The 24,781-nt window shown below is 42.3% G+C and overlaps 1 pseudogene across 1 annotated transcript; it reads left to right on the top strand.

Annotated features, from left to right (window-relative positions):
- The first annotated feature begins 670 nt into the window (after window positions 1-670).
- On the top strand, window positions 671-24,580 carry LOC143670524 (zinc finger protein 449-like; annotated as a pseudogene). Its single transcript, XR_013169389.1, has 5 exons — window positions 671-841; window positions 3,285-3,703; window positions 5,356-5,560; window positions 19,836-19,949; window positions 20,110-24,580. The product of XR_013169389.1 is annotated as a zinc finger protein 449-like (transcript).
- The last annotated feature ends 201 nt before the right edge of the window (window positions 24,581-24,781 follow it).

Genomic DNA, 24,781 nt, shown 5'->3' with positions numbered 1-24,781 from the left:
AGGAAGAATGGAAAAAGAGGAATCTGATGTCAATTACTGAGCAAGGAATTGAAAGGAGTTGCATTAAAAAAAAAGGATTCACCAAGTAGTTAAAAATTCTCTTGACCATTTCACAAAATAAATAGACTTTCTTAAAAAGAATCGAACTGGAAACCATAGAACTGAAAAATACAGTAAGAGGGAACAACCACCTCATTGGACAGCCTCACTAGTAGAGCAGACGTGACAAGAGGACAGAGTTGTGAACTTGAGGGCACATCAACAACACCTACCCAATCTGAAAACCAGAGACAAAGACACACAAGAACTCAATAAGTCCCAGTGCCCTCATCCGCGTGGGATGGTATCAGAAGCCAACATCAGGTCATTAGAGTCCTGGAAGGAGTGGGGGAAACAGAGGGTGTCTGGTGAGCGTCAGAAGGAACAATGTGCGAAACCTTTCCATCTTTGGTGAAATATAAACCCAGAGAGTCATGAGCGGGGTGAACCCCAAAGAGGATAAACACAAAGCAAACCACACATGGGAGCGCCGGGTGGTGCCCGGATACCTGAATTGCGCGGAAAATCCACAGAAACTGAGAAGCTTGGGGACGACCGACTGGGCTCGGAGCAGGTGGAAAGAGGGTTCCCAGCTGCTCAGGCTCCGCAGGGGCTGATGGGGGAGCAGCCCCCCCTGGGGTGACACCGCCTGGCCCCGCCCCTCCCCTGGGGGCCACTGAGGAGGAGGGACCGGAAACAGGGGCACTTCCCTCAGGGCTTGGCGCCCTCTGGAGGTCCCGCTCTCGTCCGCAGCCACGTGGGTCCTGCGCGGGTGAGCTGGGCAGAGCCGGCAGCTGAGGAGGTGAGTCCCGAGGGACCAGACGGAGGGCGGGGCCGGCACTGCCCAGAGGGCGCGCGTTGGCTGGACTCTTCCTCCTCCAGGGCTGCGCCCACTGACCACCTGCAGCCCTGCCCTGACTGACGAGCCGGGGAGGAGCGACCTTGGTGAGGCCCCCATCGGCCTCGGTCCCGGCTTCCCCGCGGCGCCTTCCCCGGGTGGTTCTGGGGCCGGGACGCCCCTGCGGGCAGCGCGACGTCGCGGAAGGGCGCGGGGGACCACAGCCTGCGCCTCGGCTTCGACTGAACCCAGATTTTGAACTTTCCGAGGAAGGTCCCTCTGACCTTTCCCCAAGTGCCCTGTGGCTCACGCACCGCCTTATTCCTTGGCCCCTGACGGCGGGATCACGACAGGGATGGTTGGGAGAGGAAACCCCCAGCCTCTTGGGAACTTTCAGTGGGGTGCGAGGGGAGCTTCTCACGGGAGATTGGAGGGGAATTTCTCTTCGGGGCGCGAGGGGAGCTTCTCACGGGAGATTGGAGGGGAATTTCTCTTCGGGGCGCGAGGGGAGCTTCTCACGGGAGATTGGAGGGGAATTTTTCTTCGGGGCGCCGGGGGGAACTTCTCACTGGAGATTTGAGGGGAATTTCTCTTCGGGGTGCGAGGGGAACTTCTCACGGGAGATTGGAGGGGAATTTCTCTTCGGGGTGCGAGGGGAACTTCTCACGGGCGATTTGAGGAGAATTTTCCTTCAGGGCGTGAGGGGAACTTCTCACTGGAGATATGAGGAGAACTTTTCATCGTGGTGTGAAGGGATCTATTCATTTGGGGGTGTGAAGAAAACTTTTCAGTACAGGTGTGAAGGGACCTTTTCATTGAAGGTGTGCAGGGAACTTTTCTTTTGAAAGGGCCTGTGAAAGGAAACCCAGAGTATCAGGGGAATGTAAGCGTCCTAAGATCAGTCGTGACAACCAATAAAACTTTTCTGGAGCGTTTGCACTATATCAGGCACACTGCCATTTGCTTTCCTAGCACTGCATCTAAGCAGCAGATTTTTAAAAGTAGACGCTATTATTCTGTTCTTAAGTTAACGGCTCGGGTGAGCAGTTAAATAACTTGCTGAGGGTCGGGCAGCTAGCAGGTTCCATATGCCGAGATGATGTATCGCCTCCTCATAGTCAAGGAGAGGCCTGAGCATTTGATTTTCGTTCTTCCAGTCCAGGAGACCACAGGCAGACATAGAGAGCCCAGAGCACACCTGGGCAGTTCTAGGCCTTAGCACTTATGTAGGCATGTGTGTGTCTGCCTCCTCGACCTCAGAGTCTCCACTGAGTCCATTTTGATTGTTTTAGACATGGAATGTTAATGGGACTGTGAATTCTAAACTCATTGTGATTTTTCTCTCTAATGTGCTATATAGATTGGACAAATTATTCAACCCTGCTTAGATTCAAACCTCAGTTCTGCTAAAGTGCATTCAGGGGATAATAGTAGTACTCACCTGCTAAAAATGAGTGAGGATTACATGAGCTAATGTGTGCAGGATGCTGAGGATAGTACCTGACAAGTAGTATGAACTCAAGAAATGTCCATTTTTATGGATGCAGAGCAGATTCCTGATAGCTTGCCTACTGCAGTGGATTTTTCTCAGAGGAAGGCCACTTGGAATGTCATGCAGGCAGGGGGAGTGGGGATGGTAGCAGAACTACGCGTACCCCGAGGTAAGACGAATGAGGGATTGATGGTTGGATGTTCTCACAGAGCCCAGCTCTAGCCAAGGTCCATTTGATTGAAGGCTATTAAGGGGTATTCAAGCCGATGGACTTGAGGGTTATTCAAAAGTTTTGTTAGCATTCCTCCTCCTGTCCCTTTGAGTCTTTCTGTACTCAGAAACACTAAACAGTGTTTAGTGGATTGGGAACGGCATTAGAAGCCAACACATCTGAAGGGCAGGTGTTCTTTTCCTGAGTTCGGTTGAATTTTAGAGCAGAGCTGTCAGACAGAACTTTCTGCAATACAGGGACTGAGCATATGGAATGAGGCTAGCGTGATTGAAGCAGTTTTATTTTTCTGTTTTTGGCATGGGCAAGCACTGGGAACCAAACCCAGGTCTCTGGTATGGCAGGTGAGAATTCTGCCACGGAGCCACCATTGCAACGCCCTATTTTTAATCAGTTTCAACCAAATAGCCATATGGGGCTAGTGGCCACTGTATTAGATGACACCATATTTGAGGAATCATGGATGGGCTTGGAGATATTGTAAACTGTTTGAAATTCTATGCAGAATTGGATGTGTAGGTGTATTTTCTATGGAGTTCATAGCTTTCAACAGATTCTCAAAACCATCAAAAAGATTAAGAATTGCTGCCTTAAGGCTTTGGTTAACAAGAAATATGGGAGACAAGGATTCCATCTCTAACCACTGCTGTTTCTTCTGACATTTATTTTCCTGTCCTCAACTGTAGGTGGCTTTGAATCCGAATCTCAAACTTCAGTTCCCAAATCAATTCTAAATTGCTGGAAGGAGGCGATGGCTGTGATCCTAGGTTGTGCGATGCAGGCCTCCCTGAACGAGGGCTCCACGCTTCAAGAGTATGACCCTGACTATGAAGTCTTCCGTCAGCGCTTCAGGCAGTTCCAGTACAAAGAGGCAGCCGGGCCTCGTGAAGCTTTCAACAAACTGACCGAGTTGTGCCATCAATGGCTGCAGCCGTGGAAGCGTTCTAAGGAACAAATCTTAGAGCTTCTAGTGTTGGAGCAATTCCTAAATATTCTGCCCACGAAGATAGAGACCTGGGTGAGGCTGTACAGGCCAGAGAAAAGAGAAAGAATTTTGTCACTGATAGAAGACTTAGAGAAAGAACTTGAGAGCCCAAAGAAGCAGGTGAGATCATCGTTAGGGATGTTTGCAGTTAGAGAGCAAGAGCTGGGACTAGATCAGACATTTTGCCTTGGCATTATTCCTCATCTCCAAGATTTCTCCGAAGCACAGTTCTTTTTTTTTTCTACTGCTAGAGTCACCATATGGGCCAGCCGTTGTCAGACAGTATCAGACCCAATCCCCCTTTTATAATATGTAATTTCTAATGCCCCCTACTGTCTGAAAATAAAATTCATAGATAGTATAATCCATCTACCGTCATATATAAAATAAAAAAATAGTGCTGCACATCTGACAGGCCAAATTCAGACAACTTCTTGCTTTTGTACAACTACCATGATTTAATGGTGGCTTTTACCCTTTCACAGGATAGTTTAAAAACTGAGGAGAAATAAAGGCTAGGAGGCAGACATAAAGGGCCCAGAAAGCCTAAAATATTTACTCTCTGTCCCTTTGCAAAAGACAAATTTTGCAAAGCCCTGATCAGTTTGAGTATGGTTGAAATAGGAGGGGAAGTTTGAGAGGAAAGCAGTATATACACATTTGGGCTTGACTGCAACTGAAGACATAATGATGTGTCCTGATGCTTGACTTTATGCATAGAATCACTGTGAATGCAACTGCCAAAAATTCACACTGAGAGAGGTCAAATATTATCAGCAGTGTTGCTGCTAGTTGTGGGAATTTCCAAAGCGAGAATGAATACCTGCCAAAATTCTGAACAAATAATAGTATAGTCTTCCTCAGTTTTCACTGTAGTGGATTCCTAGAAAATTCAAGGTGGTCTGGAAGTACATGGAAGTATTTTGTATGCATATGCTTAACAGGGTGCTGTCCTGGCATATTTTGTTCACCTACATGTGTATTTGAGCGAGACACCCAAGTGTTGCTTATGATGTGGACAATTCTGTCTTGTGAGTTACTCTCCCATGTCTGGCCCTCCAAATTCAAGTACTCTCCACATGCCATTGCATCCTAAGTACCGCATGAGGGGTGGCACTGGCCGCTGTTAAGAACCACCATGGAGACCCTCTGTTTTAATGTACTTTAGCTGTGCACAGGGAAGAATCTTTGGGAGATGCGAGGAAGAGCTTCTGGGTGGCCATGAAGGGCACTCCAGGGCTGTGTGTTGCTGGGGCTCCTCGGGAGCTGTTCGATTCCAGGCACTTGGCCTACCTGAGCAGAAGCTTCCTAAATGCCCTGCTACCCTTGGATATAGTACGTTTGTAGTTTTCTGTCCTTTCTCTCTCGTCTTGGCACTGTTTATCACATGAGATACTTATGGTTTTAGACTTATGCTGCCCAATACAGTAGCCACTAGCCACGTCAGGCTCTTGAGCCTGTGAACTATGGCTTGTCCAAATTGGGACATACTGTAGGTTAAAAAGGTACACCATATTCCAAAGTCTCCACGTGAAATGTTATATGTGAAATAGCCTATTAACAATTGTTTGTTTTGTTCACAGCTTGAACTCAGGATATTTTGAATATATTTCATTAAATAAGACATACTATTAAGGTTGAGCTCTCAGGCCAGTTTTCTTTTTTCCTATGGACACTACGAAATTTACAATTGCAGGGGTGGATATCATTATATTTCTACTGGGTAGTGCTGGTCTAGCAGTTAGAGTGATGTTTTCTGGCATTTCCCCCAGGCTCATAAGCAAGAAACACTCTCAGAAAAACAGGAACCAGTGGAAACAGCCCATATACCACCACACATCAAACTGGAGTCCTCTGCAATCCAGGATGTGGAACCTTCGCAGGACACCACACTGGCAGGGGAGTGGCTCCTACAGGATGAGCCACAGGAGACGACCTACAGTGCTGCTGGGGAATATCAACCCTTCCTGGAGCCTGGTAAGTCAAGGGTTTTATTTCACGTCTTTTGTTTCTGTTTTGAGAGAGCAAGGACTCTGAAGGGTTGGCCTTGTGGTCAGAGTTAGAAACACCAATTAGCCACCCTGATCCATAGGCACAGGAGGGGGAAAGCTCTCCTGCATAGCAAGGAACAAAGCAGGTTAGAGCAAATGGGATTAGGCACCCCTGCGCCCCTTAAGCTAATGATCCTGACTCAAGGCGTTTGATCAGGTGTGGTATGCAGGGAGGCTTTAGGAAGATGGGTACTGTGGATAAGGACTCCTTTCCCTCAGCAAATTTTAATCAGTGTGATCTGTAACGTTGTGGGTCCTGAGGGGTTTCTACCACTCTAGGGTCCTCCTTGATTCCTTTTATAGGAGAAGCGTTTCAAACCTACTGTTTTAAGCAATATACACTCCCTTCTGAGCACTCAAAATGGTTGAATCCTTTGCAAACTTACGAACCAAATATTGATCTTGTTAAATCTTAACCTGAAACAGTATTTATCAAAGTACAGTAACGAGACTCTCTGTCTCCAATTCACCTGGGGTGCATTTTTTTTCTAATACACCATAAATAAAAAGGGAATATCTATATGATGCGTAAGAATAACCTCCAGGATAACCTCTCGACTCTTTGTAATCTCTCAGCCACTTACATTTTATTTTGTCTCACTTCACTCTTGCCCCTTTCAGTCAAGAAGATTTTCTTAATCCCTTGATGCTGAGTCCCTGCTCATTCTAAAATTTCTGTCCCACGTTGTCAGGAAGGTTTACACCCCTGGGAGTCATGTCCCACATAGAGAGGGGGAGGCCAGTGAGTTCGCTTGCCGTGTTGGCTGAGGTAAAGAGAGAGAGGCCACATCTGAGCAACAGAAGAGGTTTTCTGGGGGTGACTCTTAGGCCTAATTTTAAGTGGGCTGAGCCTGTCTTTGTGGGGATAAGTTTCCTAGGAACCAACCCCAAGTTTGAGGGCTCAGCCTATTGATTTGTTTGTCCCCACTGCTTGTGAGAGTATTAGGAACTCTTCAAATGCAGCAGTTGAATTTTCCCTCTTTCTCCCCATTCCCCCAAGGGGACTTAGCAAATACTTCTTTCTTCACTGTTCAAATCGCTCTGAAATTTATCGGGGCATCACACTAACCTGGACAAACCTACAAAATCTCATGCCCTCTTCAAGGTTCCATGTATTTGTGGTGTTCAATTAAACTGTCCGTATGAGTTAAATTAGGAAATGCAGTAGTCAAAACAAAATTTTGTACCAAATAAACATTTCTTGCTTTAGTCTCACACAGAATTTGAAGTTTTAACATGGGAATGACAATCTGTTTTCAACACCCTGCAATATTGACTTTCCTTTGTTCTTCTTCATGTAAAACTTTTTTAATTTGTACGTTTAGTCACTATCATTGTACACTCTAGGCATTCCTAGATTATACCATCTCAGTCTTTATCATCTATCGTTCCTTCTGGTTTCATATGTGCCCGCAGCCCTCCTCCCTCTATCATTCTCACATTCAGCTTCATTCAGTGTACTTACAGTATTGTGCTACAATCAGGTATTATTGTGCTATCCATTTCTGAATTTTTACAATCAGTCCTGTTGCACAAACTGTATCCCTGCAGCTCCAGTTACCCAATATCTGCCCTATTTCTATCTCCTGATAACCTCAGTTCTTAAACTGAAATTCTCCAAGTTCACTCATTATTGTCGGTTCATATCAGTGAGACCATACAGGATTTGTCCTTTTTTGTTTCTGGTTCATCTCACTCAGCATAACGTCCTCAATGTCCATCCACGTGGTTACATGTTTCATGACTTTATTCTGTCTTATAGCTGCATAATATTCCATCGTATCTATATACCACAGCTTGTTTAACCACTTGTCTGTTGATGGACATTTGGGCTGTTTCCATCTCTTGGCAATTGTAAATAATGCTGCTATAAACATTGGTGTGCAAATGTCTGCTTGTGTCTTTGCCCTCATGTCTTCTGAATCGATACCTAGCGATGGTATTGCTGGATCATATGGCAATTTTATACTTAGGTTCCTGAGGAACCGCCAAACTGCCTTCCACAGCAGTTGTACCAGCTTACCTTCCCACCAACAGTGCATAAGTGTGCCTCTTTCTCCACATCCTCACAAGCACTTGTCGTTTTCTGTTTTATTGATAATGGCCATTCTGGAGGGTGTGAGATGATATTTTATGGTGGTTTTGATGTGCATTTCCCTATTAGCCAGGGATGTTGGGCATCTTTTCATGTGCCTTTTAGCTATTTTGTATTTCCACTTCTGAGAAGTGTCTATCCATGTCTTTTGGCCCTTTTGTAATTGGGTTGTTTGTCTTTTTGTTGTGGAGCTGGACAATCTCTTTATATATTCTGGATACTAGACACTTATCTGATATGTGGTTTCCAAATATTATCTACCATTGTGTAGGCTGCCTTTTTACTTTCTTGATAAACTTCTATGATGCACAACAGTGTTTAATTTTCAGGAGTTCCCACTTATCTATTTCTTTCTTCAATGCTCATGCTTTGGGTGTAAGATCTAGGAAATCATCTCTTATTACAAGTTGTATAAGATATTTCTCTACACTTTCTTCTTAAAGTCTTATGGTCTTAGCTCTAATGTTTATTAGGTCTTTGATCCATTTTGAATCTATTTATTTATTTATTTATTGCACGTGGAGGCACCGGGAATGGAACCCGGGTCTCTGGCATGCAGGCGAGAACTCTGACTGCTGCGCCACCGTGGCCCACCCCATTTTGAGTAAATTTTTGTATAAGGTATGAAACATGGATCCTCTTTCATTCTTTTGCATATGGATATCCAGTTCTGCAAGCACCATTTGTTGAAGAGACTGTTCTGTCCTAGCTGAGTTGGCTTGACTGACTTATGAAAGAACAACTGTCCATAGATGAGAGGATCTATTTCTGAACACTGTGGGGTGCGTTTTTAACAAGCTCCCCAAGTGAGTGTGATGCAAGTTAAATTTTTGAGAACCTCTGACCGAGATGCTACACAGTTAGCACTAGAGGTGAAAGTTCCGTTGCAGAAAGGTACATGCACCACATAGCTGGGTTGCTCCTGTGTTTCACTTCCCTTTGGGATTTTCATACATTGCTCCCAGTGGTCCCCTCCCCACTAACTCTGGCCCAAATGTAGCCAGAACTCTCACTTCTTAGCCTCTACGCACAGGTGGGAGAGACTGCCACTTTCAAGAGACGATGAAACATTGAGAGAACAAAGGAGACGTAAAAAGTAAAACTAAGTCAGAAAGAATCTAAGGTACAAGATAGCCATTTCTGATCTACCCATAACAAGCTTACTACTAGGGCTTAGCAACTTTTTCCCTCCCCCCGTTTTAACTTTTATTCACTCAATGAATATATAAGGGCCCCCATACATAGCCAGGCACTGTGCCGACCCTGGGGATTCAGCAGTATACAGAACAGACCCAGCCCCGGCTCTCTCGGAGCTTATAACCCTGTGGAGGATTCAGATATGTAAACAGGGATCTGTACAAAGATGTGGCAGAGGGAGCAGAATTCTGGGGGAGTGCACTGGAGGACCACCTAACCAGCCTTTGACAGAGAGTGAAGAGTTCTTGGAGGAAGAGGGGATCTAGGTTCTAATCCGTATGAGGAGTCGGAGTTTGCATGGTGAGCGGTGGAAGTGGAGAGGGGAGAGGGCTCTGGGCAGAGGAGATGTGAAAAGTATGTCAATCCAGCTACCCGTGTGAGTGGCAGTGAGGAGGAGATGAGGGGGTTGGCAAAGATGAGCCTGTAGAGAGAATAGGGCCTGGATCATAAAAAAACTTCTTCAGTCTGTTGAGGAGCTTTTGCCTTCTTACCAGGGCAGTGGGGATCCATTGGCAATTCTTTCAGAAGGGGTAGATAATGCACAGACTTGCATTTTAGAAGATCACTCTGGCTGCAGTATGAATGAGTAAGACTGGAATGAGGGATCCCCATTCAGGAGGTTGCTATAATCGTATTCATCAAGGTGAGAGAGGACCGTTTTGAAAAGTAGGATCATGGCAGGGATGATGGAGAGAAAAGGTCTGACTCACAAGCTCTTTAGGAGATAAAACTTATAGGACTGAGTGATAGATTGGGTGTTGGAATGAGGAAGAAGAAAGGGTTAAGAGTGGCATCCAGACTTTTTAGCCAGCAAACTGGGTAGAGGGTGTACTGTTCACTGAAACAGAGAACACTGGAGGAGGAGCAGATTTGCTTGGAGAAGGTGAGCGTAGATTGAAATGTGGGTTTTTTTTAAGTGCTTATAGGTCTTGAGATGGAAGTGGCCAATCTGGAATTTGAGAGATCAGGGCTTGAGATAGAGGTTTGCAAGTCAAAGGTTTATAGATGGTCATTGACGTCTTGAGGGAGGTTGCGATTAAACCAGGATTGCATCCAGTGAGAAAGCACAAGAACCAATGGGCAGGCCCTGGGAGACATCATGTCACGCAAGATCATTGTATGAATTTAAAGATTTGGAAAACCTTTTGGAGACCTTGCCTGAGTTTCTTGCTTTTGAAACTAGCCACTTGAGAACTGATACCCTAGATACTGTGACCTGTTTGCATTGGAAGCCTAGAGCTATGCTAGCTCTGATGCTTCCCTAAGGCAGTTCCCATCCCTGCTGCTTTTCATTCTGAGAGCCATCTCTCTTCTGCTGGTGCCAGGCAGACTATGGGGAAGGGCACAGTCAGTCATCTCACCTCTCATGTGAGACTCCACCTCATATTTGGAGAGAATATGAGGCACAGTGTCTTACCACCAATAGAATGCGAATACATATCATAATGTACAGGGTAGCTCTTTGTCAAGAAAATGGTCCCTCTTTCTGCATTTAATCATTCTGTCCAGCCACCATTTTTTGTAGCCTACTTTACCAAGTGTTGCCCATGTAAAAGGCATGGACTCTTTTATTTTTAAAGAGAGGTAATATATAGGAAATCCAACAAGTACCTATGTATAGAAACTATAATCAAAGCGGAACTGTATAAAGTGTTGTCATTTATATTCCAGTCTTTACAAAGCCTACATTTCATAGTGTATGAAGAATTTAAAAATCCATATTTTTTGCCTGCAACAAGTGGAAGAACTCAGGTGGTAGTCTTTAATATAATGTTTCCTTCATATGCATTACAATTCTTACTTGATCTCCTTATCAACGGTGCTATATAGAAAATCCCGCATGATGCAAGCAGCAATCATCATCTTGGTTTTAAGGTTGTACTCGCTAAAGCATGGGGGTAATTTAGTGTATTCCACAGGGGATAGTAAGAAAGATTAATTAAACAAGTAAAATGTACAACTGGGGAGAGAGGTAATGATCCCTTTCTCGTCACAGTTTAAAGTGATATATTATGCTTTGCAAAATGACATGAGACTTACTGTTCCATTCCTGCATGATTACTTAAATTAACACTGTATTTTAATGCAATTTTATTGAGATATATTTATACAGCGTAGAAACCATCAAAGTGTGCAATTACTGGTTCACAGTCTCATCACATAGTAGTGCATAAAGCCCCATGATCAAATTTAGAACATTTTCAATACTCCGGAAATGAAATGAAAAGAAAAAAGAAAATTTTAATCCCTCCATACTCCTTATCACCCCATATGATTGTCCCATATTATTGGTGTGGGACATTTGTTACTGTTAGTGAAAGAGTATTCAAATTATAGTCCATGGTTTGCAATAGGTACATTTTCCCCATATACCCACCGATCATTAACTCCTTACATTACTGTCATACATCTGCTCTAGTTCATGAAAGAACTTTTTGAGTTTCTACAGTTAATCACAGACATTGTCCAACACTGGTCACTGTGTTATACATTCCTATGTATTAGCCTGCAACTTTTCTTCTAGTGACATACATGATTCTAAGTTCCCCTTTCCACCACACTCACACACCATTCATCACTGTTAATAATTCTCACAGTAACGTGCTCCCATCACCTCTGTCCATTCCCAAACGTAAGTTTACCCAAGGTAACCATTTTGCACATGTTAACCAATCGCTGCCCATTCTTTAACCCATTATATTTGCTTGTAACCTCTATTATATGTTTTATGCCTATGAGTTTACATATTATAATTAGCCAATATCAGTAAGATCATATAAAATTTGTCCATTTGTGTCCGACTTATTTCACTCAACATCATGTCCACAAGGTTCATCCATGTTTTCGCATGCTTCAGGACTACATTCTTTCCTACTGCTTAATAATAGTCCATCAAATATATATATATATATATACTGCGTTGTGTTTATCCATTCATCTGTTGACATACACTTGGGTTGTTTCCTTCTTTTGGCAATTGTGAATATTGCCACTATGAACATCAGTGTACAAATACCTGTTCATGGCCCTGCTTTCAGATCTTCTGGGTATATCCTGCATGGTGGGATTGCCGGCTCATAAGGCAACTCTACACTCGGCTTCCTGAGGAACCGTCAAACTGTCCTCCACAGCGGCTATACCAGTTTACATTCCCAGCAGCAATGAATAAGTCTTCCAGTTTCTCCACATCCTCTCCAACACTTGTAGTTGCCTCTTTGTAGCCATTCTAGTAGGTGTGAGATGATATCTCATTGTGGTTTTTATTTGCATTTCCCTAGTAGCTAGTGAAGCTGAATATCTTTTCATGTGCCTCTTAGCCATCTGTATTTCCTCTTTGGATGAACGTCTATTCATATTCTTTGCCCATTTTCTAATTGGGTTGCTTATCTTTTTATTGTTGAGTTGTAGGACTTCTTTATATGTGCTGGATATCAAACTGTTATCAGATATGTGTTTCCAAATATTTTCTACTATTGACTCAGTTGCCTTCTCAGCCTTTTGACAAAGTCCTTGAAGCACTGGAGTCTTCAATATTGAGGAGATGCCATTTTTTTTGTCATTGCTTGTGCTTTGGGTGTAAAGTCAAAGAAACTACTACCTATCACTTGAAGATGTTTCACTACATTTTCTTCTAGCAGTTTCATGCATTTGCTCTTATATTTAGGTCTTTGATCCATTTTGAGTTAATTTTTTAATACGGTGTGAGATAGGAGTCCTCTTTCATTCTTTTGCTCATGGGTATCCAGGTCTCTGAACACCATTTATTTAATAGCCTGTTCTGTCCCAGTTGAATGGGCTTGGGAGCCTTATTGAAAATCAATTGATCATAGATCTGAGGGTCTATTCTGAGCTAGTACCATGCTGTTTTGACCATTATGGCTTTACAATATGCTTTAAAATCAGGAAGGGTGATAGATCCCACTTCATTCTTTTTTTCAAGATGTTTTTGACTATTTGAGGCCCCTTACCCTCCCAAATAAAATCGATAATTAGTTTCTCCATTTCTGCAAAATAGTCTGTTGGAATTTTGATTGGGATTGCATTGAATCTCCAGATCAATTTGGGTAGAATTGACATTTTATGACATCTGGCCTTCCTGTCCATGAACATGGAATGTCTTTCCATTTATTCAGATCTTCTTTGCTTTCTTTTAGCAATGTTTTGTAGTTTTCTATGTACAAGTCTTTAATATCCTTGGTTAAGTTTATTCCTAGATAATTTGATTATTTTAGCTGCTATTGTAAATGGAATTTCTTTATTGATTATAGCTCATTGTTAGTGTATAGAAACAAACACCATTGATTTTTGCGTGTTGATCTTGTATCCCGCCACTTTGCTGAACTCGCTTATTAGCTCAAGTAGCCTTGCTGTCATATTTTTCTGGATTTTCAAAATATAGGATCATGTCATCTGAAATAGCAACAATTTTTCTACTTCCTTTCCAATTTGGATGCCTCTTCTTTCTTTTTCTTGCCTCATTGCTCTCGCTAGATATTCTAGCACAACGTTGAATAGCAGTGGTGACGGAGGGCATCCTTAGCTTGTCCCCAATCTTAGAGGGAAACTGCTTTTAGTCTCTCACCACTGAGTATGATGTTAGCTGTGGATTTTTCATGTATCCCCTTTATCATGTTGAGGAGGTTTCCTTTGATTCTTACAACTTGAAGTGTTATTATCATGAAAGGTTGCTGAATATTGTTAAATGCCTTACTGTGTCAATGAAAATGATCATTAAATCATTGAAAGTGGTTTTCCCCCTTTAAATTTGTTAATGTGGTGTATTACATTCATTGATTTTCTTGTGTTGAACCTCTCTTACATACCTGGAATAAAATCCACTTGGTGACAGTGTATAACTCTTTTATGCTGTTGGATTCTACTTGCAAGCATTTGAAGATTTTTGCATCTATATTCATTAGAGAGATTTGTCTGAAGTTTTCTTTTCTTGTAGTGTCTTTCTCCACCTTTGACGATAGGGTGATTGATGTTGACTTCATAGAATGAGTTAGGTAGTGTTCCTTCTTTGTTCTAGTTTGCTAGCTACCTTAATGCAATATACCAGAAACGGAATGGCTTTTAAGAAGGAGAATTTAGTAATTTTCTAGTTTACAGTTCTAAGGCTGAGAAAATGTCCCAATTACAACAAGTCTATAGAAATGTCCGATCAAAGGCATCCAGGAAAAAATACCTTGGTTCAAGAAGGCCAATGAAGTTCAGGGTTTATCTCTCAAGTGAGAAGGCACATGGCAAACACAGTCAGGGCTTCTCTCTCAGCTGGAAGGGCACATGGTAAACATGGCATCATCTGCTAGCTTTCTCTTCTGGCTTCCGGTTTCATGAAGCTCCCCAGGAGGCGTTTTCCTTCTTTATCTCCAAAGATCACTGGCTCATGGACTCTCCTTCGTGGTACTGTAGCATTTTCTGCTCTCTCCAAACCCCTTATTCTCCAAAATGTTTCCTCTCTGATAGGACTTGAGAAACTTATCAAGACCCACCCCAATGGGTGGAGACAGGTCGTCACCTAATCCAGCTTAACAACCACTCTTGACTAAATCACATCTCCAGGGAGATGATCTGATTACAGTTTCAAACAATACAGTATTGAATAAGGATTATTCTGCCTTTACCAAATGGGATTTTGATTAAAACATGGCTTTTCTAGGGTCCATACATTCTTTCAAACCAGCACACTCTTCTCCATTTTTTTGGAAGAATTTGAGCAGAAATGATATTAATTCTTCTTGGAATGCTTGGTAAAACTTGCTTGTGAAGTCGTTTGGTCCTGGGCTATTCTTTGTTTATAGATTGTTGATGACTGATTCAATCTCTTTAACTGTGATTGGTTTTGTGAGGTCTCCTGTTTCTTCTTGAGTCAATATAGGTTGTTCTTGTATTTGTAGGAAGTTGTCCATTTCATCTTAATTGCCTAGCTTGTTGGCATGTAGTTGTTCATAGAAACCACTTACCATTTTTTTTTTTATTTCTTCAGGGTTTGTGGTAATCCCCCCCCCCATTTTTGATTTTATTTCTTTTTGTCTTTGTCAGTCTAGCTAAAGGATTGTCAGTTTTATTGATCTTATCAAAAAAACAAGGTTGGGTCTATCTATATTATTCTCCATTTCATTAATTTCTGCTCTGATCCCTGTTATTTATTTCCTTCAGTTTGTTTTGGCATTAGTTTTTATTCTTTCTCCAGTTCCTCCAGCTCTTCAGTTAGGACGTCGATTTTATCGCTTTCCTCCTTTTTAATGTAGGCATTTGCAGCTATAGATTTCCCTCTCGGCACTGCCTTCACTGCATCCCATGAGTTTTGATATGGTGTGTGCTTGTTTGAAAGGATTATGTACCCAAGAAAAGCTGTGATTTAATCCTGATCCCATCATGTGGAGGCAGCTGTTTCTTTTAAACATACATAGCTTTTTGCATTGGAACCTTGATTAGATTATCTCCACAAAATGTGGCTTTGCCCATTCCGGGTGGGTCTTGATTAGTTTACTGGAATCCTTTTAAAGAGGAAGCATTTTCGAGAGAGTCCCTTTTTAGAGGCCCGAGAACCACAAGAGCCACAAGGCTGGGAGGCCATGCAGCAGAGACCTTTGGAGATGAAGAGTAAAAAGTCCCTGGGGGAGCTTCATGCAGCAAGAAGCCTGGAGAGAAAGCAACCAGACGTCGTCATGTTCACCATGTGCCTTTCCAGTTGAGCGAGAAACCCGGGGCATCATCGGCCTTCTTGAACCAAGGTATCTTTCCCTTGGTGCCTTAGATTGGACATTTCTATGGACTTGCTTTAATTTGGACATATTCACAGCCTTAGAACATGTAAATTTGCAACTTATTAAATTCCCCTATTTAAAAGCCATTCCGTTTCCGGTACATTGCATTCTGGCAGCTAGAAAACTAGAACATGCTGTTCTTATTTTCATTCATCACAAGATATTTACCGATTTGTCTTGTGATTACTTCTTTGACCCACTGATTGTTTAAGAGCATGTTTTTTAACTTCCATATCTCTGTGTACATTCTGGTTCTCCATTTGTTATTGATTTCTACCTTCATTCCATTTTGGTCAGAGAAAGTACTTTGCATAATTTCCATATTTCTACATTTATTAAGACCTGTTTTGTGCCCCATCATACGGTCTGTCTTTGAGAATGTTCCTTGAACACTTGAGAAGAATGTGTATCCTGCTGTTTTGGGAGGCAGCAGTCCATATACGTCTGTTAGGTCTAGTTAATTTATCATATTATTTAGGTTCTCTGTTTCTTGATTGATCCTCTGTTCTATCTATTTGGAGAGAGGGCGGATCTAGCCATAGGAGGCTTTGGTTTTAAAATAGGATTATCATTGTGCTCCTTATGTACAGGAAGTCTTAGTAAGTGAGAAACAAGATCCCTGAAATATTGCAGGATGACAACTTAGGATATCAGATAATGGAAGTATCAGAAAGGAAGAGAAAACATGTTCAAGTGTTTGAAGGGGTCACTAGCAAGAAGGCTATGAAATATAAATAATACAAAATACACTTACTTGCCTACCTAAACAGCTCAGTAGAAGGAACCGAGCTGAATCCCATGTAACCTGTGAAGAATTTCATTTCTGAAGTAGAAAATGATCTATGAAAGACATTAGCTTAAAACAAGCAAATGAAACCTCATGGGAACTCAAGCCAGACACTTCTAGTTGCCAGAATTATACAGTAATGTCAGAATTCCTGTACACACTGAGAGAAGTCAGTGGAAGAAGTGCTGGTCCTAAAAGTATAAAATCTATCAAGCATTTGAAAATGTGGAATTTTTTTCATGGCCCATTGGCACCTTAATAGCACAGAGTCTTTGTTAATGGAACTGTGTTAAAGATACTACCTGAGCATGTGGTCGGCGGAACATTCATCATCAAACCACCTTCTCTGCACAACTTAAAGTGCTTCTTCTCTGCTGGTGTCTATTGCTGCGTAACAAATAACTCAAATGTTACCCTAAAGCTTCTGCATTTTTAGAAAGTAGAGGCAACTTGTTTACTTTCAGGAGGACAAGAGGCTCTGCAGTTATCTGAAAAGATTAACTGGGCCAGAGCATCCATTCAGAAGATCGCTCTCCACTCTGTTGGCAGAAGGTCTCAGTGCCTTGGTGTGAGGGCCCTTCCATAAGCTGCTCTAGTGTCCTCAACGGCATAGCCAGCAATCCAAGGGAGACGAAGGAGGAAGCGGCAATGCTTTTTATAGCCGAGTCACAATACAACATCCCTTTCCCCACGGTCAATTCTTTAGGAGAAAATTACTGAGTCCCACGCAGCAATGTGTAATGAAAGGAGAATTAAGATTCACCTCTTGAAGTGAGGAACAGCAAAGAATTCTTGAACATATTTCAAACAGTTACACACCCCATGCTTCCCGGTTTCTGCTAGTGTTTTGCTTTTTTCCTTCCATTTATTAGGTTAAATATTGCATACCCTGGGCAATGCATTATCATCACTGGGAAATTAGGGCTAACATCTGTGAACACTTTTTAAAGCGTGTTCCTTGATTACTCTTTAGTGATGGTATTTTATTCAATATATAATAGTAGCATACAGATACCAGGGTCATAAAATTGTAAGATTGGTCAAAGGGAAATGGGAAATAGCCTGGCCAACAAATGCTGGGAGTATAAGGTAGAGGAACAGAAATGGGTGGTAGTTGCAGGAGTAGGGCTTTAATAGAACAAGGAGGCCAGGATGAGGTACACCTGATGCCCATTGTGGTGGTTAGATTCGGGTGTCAACTTGGCTAGGTGAAGGTGCCTAGTTGTATTGCTGTGGACATGAGCCAATGGCATGTGAACCTCATCTGTTGGTAATTACATCTGCGGTTGGCTGGGAAGTGTGCCTGCTGCGATGAATGATGTTTGATTTAATTGGCTGGTGCTTAAATGAGAGAGCGCAACGTCGCACGGCCAAAGCAGCTCAGCATACCTCATCTCCACACTCGCAGCTTAGCCCAGGCCTTTGGAGATGCAGAAAGGAATCACCCAGGGGAAAGTTGTTGGAACTCAGAGGCCTGAAGTAAAGGCCAGCGGAGATCGCCCTGTGCCTTCCCACGTAAGAAAGAACCTCAGTTTAAAGTTAGCTGCCTTTCCTCTGAAGAACTATACGTTAACTAAATAAATCCCCTTTTATCGAAAGCCAATCCATCTCTGGTGTGTTGCATTCCAGCAGCTAGCAAAGTAGAACACCCATGGAACTGAATGTCGCACAGGCAACATTGAAGAGGTTAGTACAGAATTGAAATGTCCATTACAAGCTCAAGTTTGAACACATGTTCTGTGCACTTAGGGCGTGGGATGTTCCTGATGCACCCATTTGGGGCCAGGAGCTTTGAAAGCTGCCACCAAGAAGTACTCCGTTGGGGCAGAAGCACTAAGGTGAAAGTTCTCGGGCTTCTTTGAGTTGGTGCTGTCTCGAACATAGCAGCTGGACCCGAGGGCAGAAGCGCATGAGAAATCCATGAGACTCTTTTCCCAGGAAGAATATTTCTGGTCTTATTTCTCATGGGTACTAGATTTTGACTCTAGAGCTGCTTTCATCTCTGAGAAGGTCTTATAGCTACTCGTTCACCCAAGGGGAAATTTCATGGGCCTGGTTTTCCAGTGGGCATTTTATGAAATCTACAGCATCCCTTGTTTCATCCCCATACTCTGTGGGAATGGAATAGCCATATGAACAGATCCTGTAGCTTGGATTGTTTTCTTCTGTCTCCCATAGTGGGATATTCTAGGCCTCCAAGTTTCTGCCACCCTAATACTTTGATAATTTCCACTGTCCCACGATTCAGCTCCCTCACACATTTACTCGATGGCAGCTTTCCTTCATCTAGGACCTCTAGTTTTACTTTACTTGAAACACATTCATTTTCCATCCCACTCTTAGCTTTGAAATCCAAAGATGAACAGAACAGTGACTGTAAAAGCACTTTATTTGTAATTCATTTTATTTTCCTGGAAATCTAATAGCTTGACTTTTTGTTCACAAAATTATGAAATAATGTATTTTACTCCACTTCCTACATTTTGATGCAATATTCTGAAGTTGAAATTTTTCTTTGAATTAATATGAGCCAAGCTAACTGGATGATTTTATTGTCAATGTCAATGCATCAACATGTTCCTACCACAAGTTGGTCCTAAATTAGAATTTTCCAACCCACATTTTATTGTAAACCAGTAAACTTTTCCAGAGATGAGGAAGCAGGGAAACGGATATAGGAAAGAGGATACAAAACTCAACTGCTGTCAATGAGGAGAGGGGGACAGGAGTCGTGGAAGGTTTTTCTTGTTTTCCATAGGTTGACAGATCAGAATACCAGTTGGTAGTTATGTAGGCTGATTTCAAGATAACGCTCTATAGACTTCAGCTGAAACAAATACGTAATGCCAGCTCTTGCTGGTTGCCAACCCTGTTTATTTCTCATTTTAATTTGAAGATCTAACTGGAATTTATTCCAGTAAGCAGTTTTATCACTCTCATTTCTACCTCTCTCTCTCTTCTTGGTGTTCTTTAACACAATGTTTATCAGTTTCAATATGAGAAACTTTAGGAAGATACATTTCTGTTTTGGCTGTAACCTGAATAATTCTATACTCCAAATAGATGTAGAAATAGTTCAGCACATTGATGTAAGTGCAAAATTGATTCAGTCCCTTTCCATGGATTTGAGGAGAAGAGTCTTGAGTCACACTCAAAAGGATCTTCCTTTCGTTTGGGTTTTGTCCCTTTATTAAAAAAAATAATACTCTAGTGAGATGCTGCAGGTGAAGCAATTGTAATTGAGAACAAAATAGATATCGAGAGGCCATTTGTCCAAGAAATTGACCAGAAACCAAGAAAAGCAACTGCTGTGACTCATTGTTTTGCTTCCTATCTCTCCTATGGCCAGAATATCCAATCCCAAAGCCTGATGTGAGCTTCTCATTGGACCTTAGTAAGTATTTGTGGGAGAAGGAATTACAGAATGCCAAAGAAAGACAACAACTCCTTGACTCCAAAACAGGTAAGTTATTGTCCGTTGACTACTAGAGAAGGAGGCAAAGAAAAATTCAGCCTTATTCAGGGTAAAGATCTTTGAGATTCTAATTTCAGAGTTTATATAACGTGTGTAATTCCCTCGCTTTCTACCAGGTGACAGCTGCAATTTCTATTTCTTCTCTCAGGTTTTGATATCGGGGAAGAAAAGGAAGAAAATACTTTGAAGCAGAAAGAATTGGAGGATAAGCATTCATTCGTTTTTACCTTAGAGGGGAATGCTGTCCATGACCCCACATCACAAAAAGACTGTGAACCAGTAGAGAGTCAGTGGGAAGTGCCCCCAGATGAGCTACACACAGATTTCACAAAGGTTGAAGATGATCAGAACCGCTTTCTAGGAGAGTATTCCGAGAGCTCCTACATGGAGGAGCCTCTCAATCTTATAACCCCTGGGGAAAATAGTCCAGGAGAGAATTCTCACCAGTGTCCTCTGTGTGGAAATTGTTTTGCTGAAAAGTCACAATTAACCATGCACCTGATAATTCATTCAAGAGAGGAACCTCCCAAGTGCCCTGAATGTGGGGAAAGTGTCCTTTGTAGTTCTCACCTCGGGAGTCACCAACAGCTTCACACAGGGGAAACACCTGATGAAGGTACTACCTATAGAAAGTGATTTATTCCATGGTCACACCTTATAGGGCACCAGGAAACCCATTCTAAAAAGAAACATACAAGTGTCTTGAGGGTGGGAAAACTTTCATTCACAGGTACTCTTAAAACTTATATGAAGACTCATACAGTTGTAAAATTTTATAGTTATCGTAGTTGTTGGAAAAGTTTTATTCGAATGACAGCTCTTACTTGCACCAGAGAACGCACACATAGGTGGCACCTTTTACTTCCTATTATTGTGGGAAAAGCCTTAGACAGTGACCCAGCTGCCTTGTGATTCATTGAGGATTTTTAGACAGGGGAGAAGGCACACAAGTTTATAGTCATTGTTCTAAAAGTTTCAGAGAGAGCTGCCCTTAATATGCACCAAGTCACTCGGTTCAGCAAAGACCTCTTTAAGAATTGTTGAGGGAAACAGGTCCATTTAGAATGGACACTAACTCTTAAAAGTGTTACACTGCAGTAGCCTGTTTGATTTGAAAGAACAGTTTTCTCACAGCTTATGAACACATTTTTTTTTTTTCTGTTTCTTTGCTTATTTGTTTTGCATGGGCAGGCACCTGGAATCGAACCCAGGGTCCAGCATGGCAGGTGAGAACTCTGCCTGCTGAGCCACTGTGGCCCACCCCACAGTTTTGCTTTTTTTTTTTCCCTTCTGCTAATTGAAACCCATATCTAAGCATATGAGCTCTCAAGGATCGACCTATTCTTGCAACTGACCTAGGTTTGATTTGTTCTGCCTCACCAACCCTAATTTCTTCACTACAATGAAAGCTTTCTGCCCCAGCTAATCATATCATAACGGTAAGCATAAAGCCTTTATGATTACATTCCTTTCAGGTCCAGACCCAATATAATGGATAATCCCAGTAACAATAGTTGTGCCCAATCGATCTGTACCTCTGCAGTATTTTCATCCAGTGGAAATGTATGAAACAGCCTTTCCTGTTTCAATCTCATTAACTATTAGAGATTAGTTCATCTGAACAGTAGGACAGCAGCTCACTCCTGGAACCACCCCAAGTCAGAATCACTCTCCTCTGTTCAACCCCCGTGCTGTGTTTATGCATCAGTTTTAGCATTTGAACAGTCTGTTTTAGCTGGCTGGAGTAGTTGCAAACGTAACATGAGCTTTATTCCCCTTTCGCCCAGTTTTATCATAAACGCACATCTGCAATTTTACAGAGCAGAGGACATCTATTCCTCATATATTCATCCCTTACTGTGCCCTGTCTATGCTAAGCTTTAATATATATTTATGGACTAGCATCCAGAAACATGTGAAACAGCTTTTGGAAGCATTAACCTAGTTAGAAGTTTGCATAGCTATTTATAGTTATACTTATGAACGTTTTTAAAAGAGGAGGATAAAATGAGTACCCACTCCATAAGTATTATGAAGGGGAAATAAAAGTACCTACCTAATAAGTGTTGCCAAGATGAAATATATTTAGAGTCAGGCATTACCCCCAATTAGCTTCATGAAATATAAGCATATTGTATTTTTTTGTTGTTGGCCTCCTTTAAGGCTATGCATTTAAGGCTATGAATTTTCCCCTAGCTGTAGGTTGCTGACATTGCATGATTTTTCATGTATTATTCTTATGGATGATTTCAAGATCATTTGTTATTGCTGTTTTCTTGTTATTTCCTCTGACCCAAGTATTGGGGAATGTTGACATCTTCCTCCTAATTCTTGGTCTACTGCATTGTGATTAGAAATAGAGGGTCATTCTATTTTAGTCTTCTTGTTCATTTAGGTTTCTTGAACACATATACAAGTTGATAACGTTGTTAATTTTTCTAAAGACCCTAGAATAGTAGGTTTCTATTTGTAGGGCAAAAATCTAAAAGGCAGTCTTGGATCTCTCAAGTACTTTTACATCTTCAGAAAAATCCTTGATGCTTACGAAGGGCCAGTTGTGCAGAGGCAATTGGGTTTCTCCCCATTCTGTCTCTCTGAATTTTTGTGCTCTTCCCCCACCCCCTTTTTATAAGTTTTATGAATACATACGCACACACACACAATATGGAGTTTATATGTAGACTGCTAACAGCAGGCCGGCTTAAGTCTGACAGTAAAAACAGGAGGCTACAGGACATAGGAAAGACCTAGTCTCTCCCAACCAGGCTGAGAAAGCACCACCGAAGTGTTTCATAATTCTCTGTCCTCCTGAAAACAGAGACAGAACTGCAGGGGGGGCATGTTAAATTTTTTTTCGTGACAGAGACACTCCAGAATCAGCAGAGAATATTTCATAGTGTGCTGGGTATGCTCTCTAGGATAAACTAAGGCAATTAGGGAATTCAAGTAACCCATCCCCCAAACGGCTCAAAATCAGGTGGGGGAGGAGAGAGAGAATTCTTTGTCCTTTGGACCTGCTGTCCCCATGACATTCCCAAGAGAAACAGTCAGGATCCTCCAGGAAACTGCATGCTAATTATTCCTGAAACACTCTCCCATTTCCAGCCTAGTGACACATTCTGAAGGATCTCACAATTAGTCATATCTTACCCTTCAGCCTTGGGCATAGGCCTTGCTTCATCTCCGTAACAGCTATGGAATGAGATAGGAAGAGCACTCATCTCTTAGCCTCTCATTAACAATTGTAATCATCTCCCTCTGCCCCATTTCAGGGGATTTTAACAACTGGTAGGCCTGGGTGTGGCAGGCAGTTTTCTCACCAGAGTCATGCCTATGTCAGCCTCCACCCAGACTTTTCCATTTGGCGTTGCCAGACAAAAGTTTTCAGAGGCCTAGCAAAGTCTATCCCATACTTTTTAGGAATCTAGAATATTAAAAAATAACAAAGTGTTGATATGTTCTAAATAGTTGCATTTAATGAATGTTTTTCACACGAAACCTAAGAACTGGAATGTATGAATTCTTGGAGATGACTTCAGAAATCTAAACCCTGAGTCCTTTCGTGAAGGTCAGACCATACCTATTGGCCCTGGAGTGGCTGTCTCACTCCTGCTTTGCATTGCATACTATAGTCATTCTTCAACCATTTCTTCCCACTGAGGCTGCCTTCCTAAGGAAGGCCGGAGAGTAGCAGTAGTGGGTATGCAGCAAAGAAGTAGAGGCCTCGAGCTTCTACTTCTTGGTCTGCCTTCAGGGAGGAAAAACTTTCACTGCCTTATGTCCTGAGGCAGTATAGTTCACCCTGGGCAGTCCCTCCTCCTAAGATGTTTCCGTCAGGGTGCTCGCACAAATGTTAAAATGTCCCCTACACACATACACCAAGGGAAGAAGAAAGAGACAAAGAAGTCTGAATTTTCATGCCAGTGATTCCACATTCAAACTGAGAGATGGATATTTCAGCTTTGAGAAGGGCTTCCATAATGTTTCCCAAATAAATGACCTTGACACTCCTCCAAGTCATGGTTCCTTTACCTATAGGTATCTAAATAAACCTATATTTAGACAGTTCTAAAACACGGTTGCAAATGTTTTGTCAGTCCATTTGTTGGCAGCATAATGGCCCCCTCCCCCACAAAGTTGACCCCATCCTAACCTGTGAATATGTTACCTTCCACGGCCAACGTGCCTTTGCAGGTGTGATGAATGAAGAATCTTAACGGAGCAAGGTTATCCTGCATTATCTGGGTGGGTCCGGCATTAGGAGAAGGGTTTTGGGAAAGAGTCGGAGGTAGGAGTGTGACAGAAGTGTGTATGACAGAAAGAGAGGTTGGAGTGCAACATGATCTGTAAGGGGCCACAAGACAAAGCAAGTGGGCAGACTCGAGAAGATGGAACATTCAAGGAAGGAGCTCTTCCCTAAAACTCCAGAGGGGCACAGTCCTATCCAAACCTTGATTTCAGCCTAGTGAGACCCGTTTTGGACATGTCACCTCCAGAGATTGTAAGTTAATAAACTTGTGTTGTTTAAGCCACTAAGTGTGTGGTTGTTTGTTACAGCAGCAATAGGAAACGCATGTTCCTCCCAACAAGAGGTGAGTTCTGTGTCCCCGCTGCTCCAATCTGGGCAGGCTTGAGTCTGATGCTAATTGAGTGCAGCAGAAGTGATGCTGTGTGAAATCCAAGTTGAGATCTTCAAAGACCTTGCAGCTTCCACGCTGTTTGTGGAAAGACTTTGTGCCCTGGTGAAAGAGTCCGTGCCTACATCAATTTGCTGCCTGCCTCAGTGTGTGTATTTCCTTTGAGAGTAGGTCTGTCGTGTG

The sequence above is a fragment of the Tamandua tetradactyla genome, chromosome X (genome assembly GCF_023851605.1).
Source record: "Tamandua tetradactyla isolate mTamTet1 chromosome X, mTamTet1.pri, whole genome shotgun sequence".
In the NCBI taxonomy this organism is placed as follows: domain Eukaryota; kingdom Metazoa; phylum Chordata; class Mammalia; order Pilosa; family Myrmecophagidae; genus Tamandua; species Tamandua tetradactyla.
Note: the sequence above shows the minus strand (reverse complement) of the source record. Positions and strands in the feature narration are given on the sequence as shown.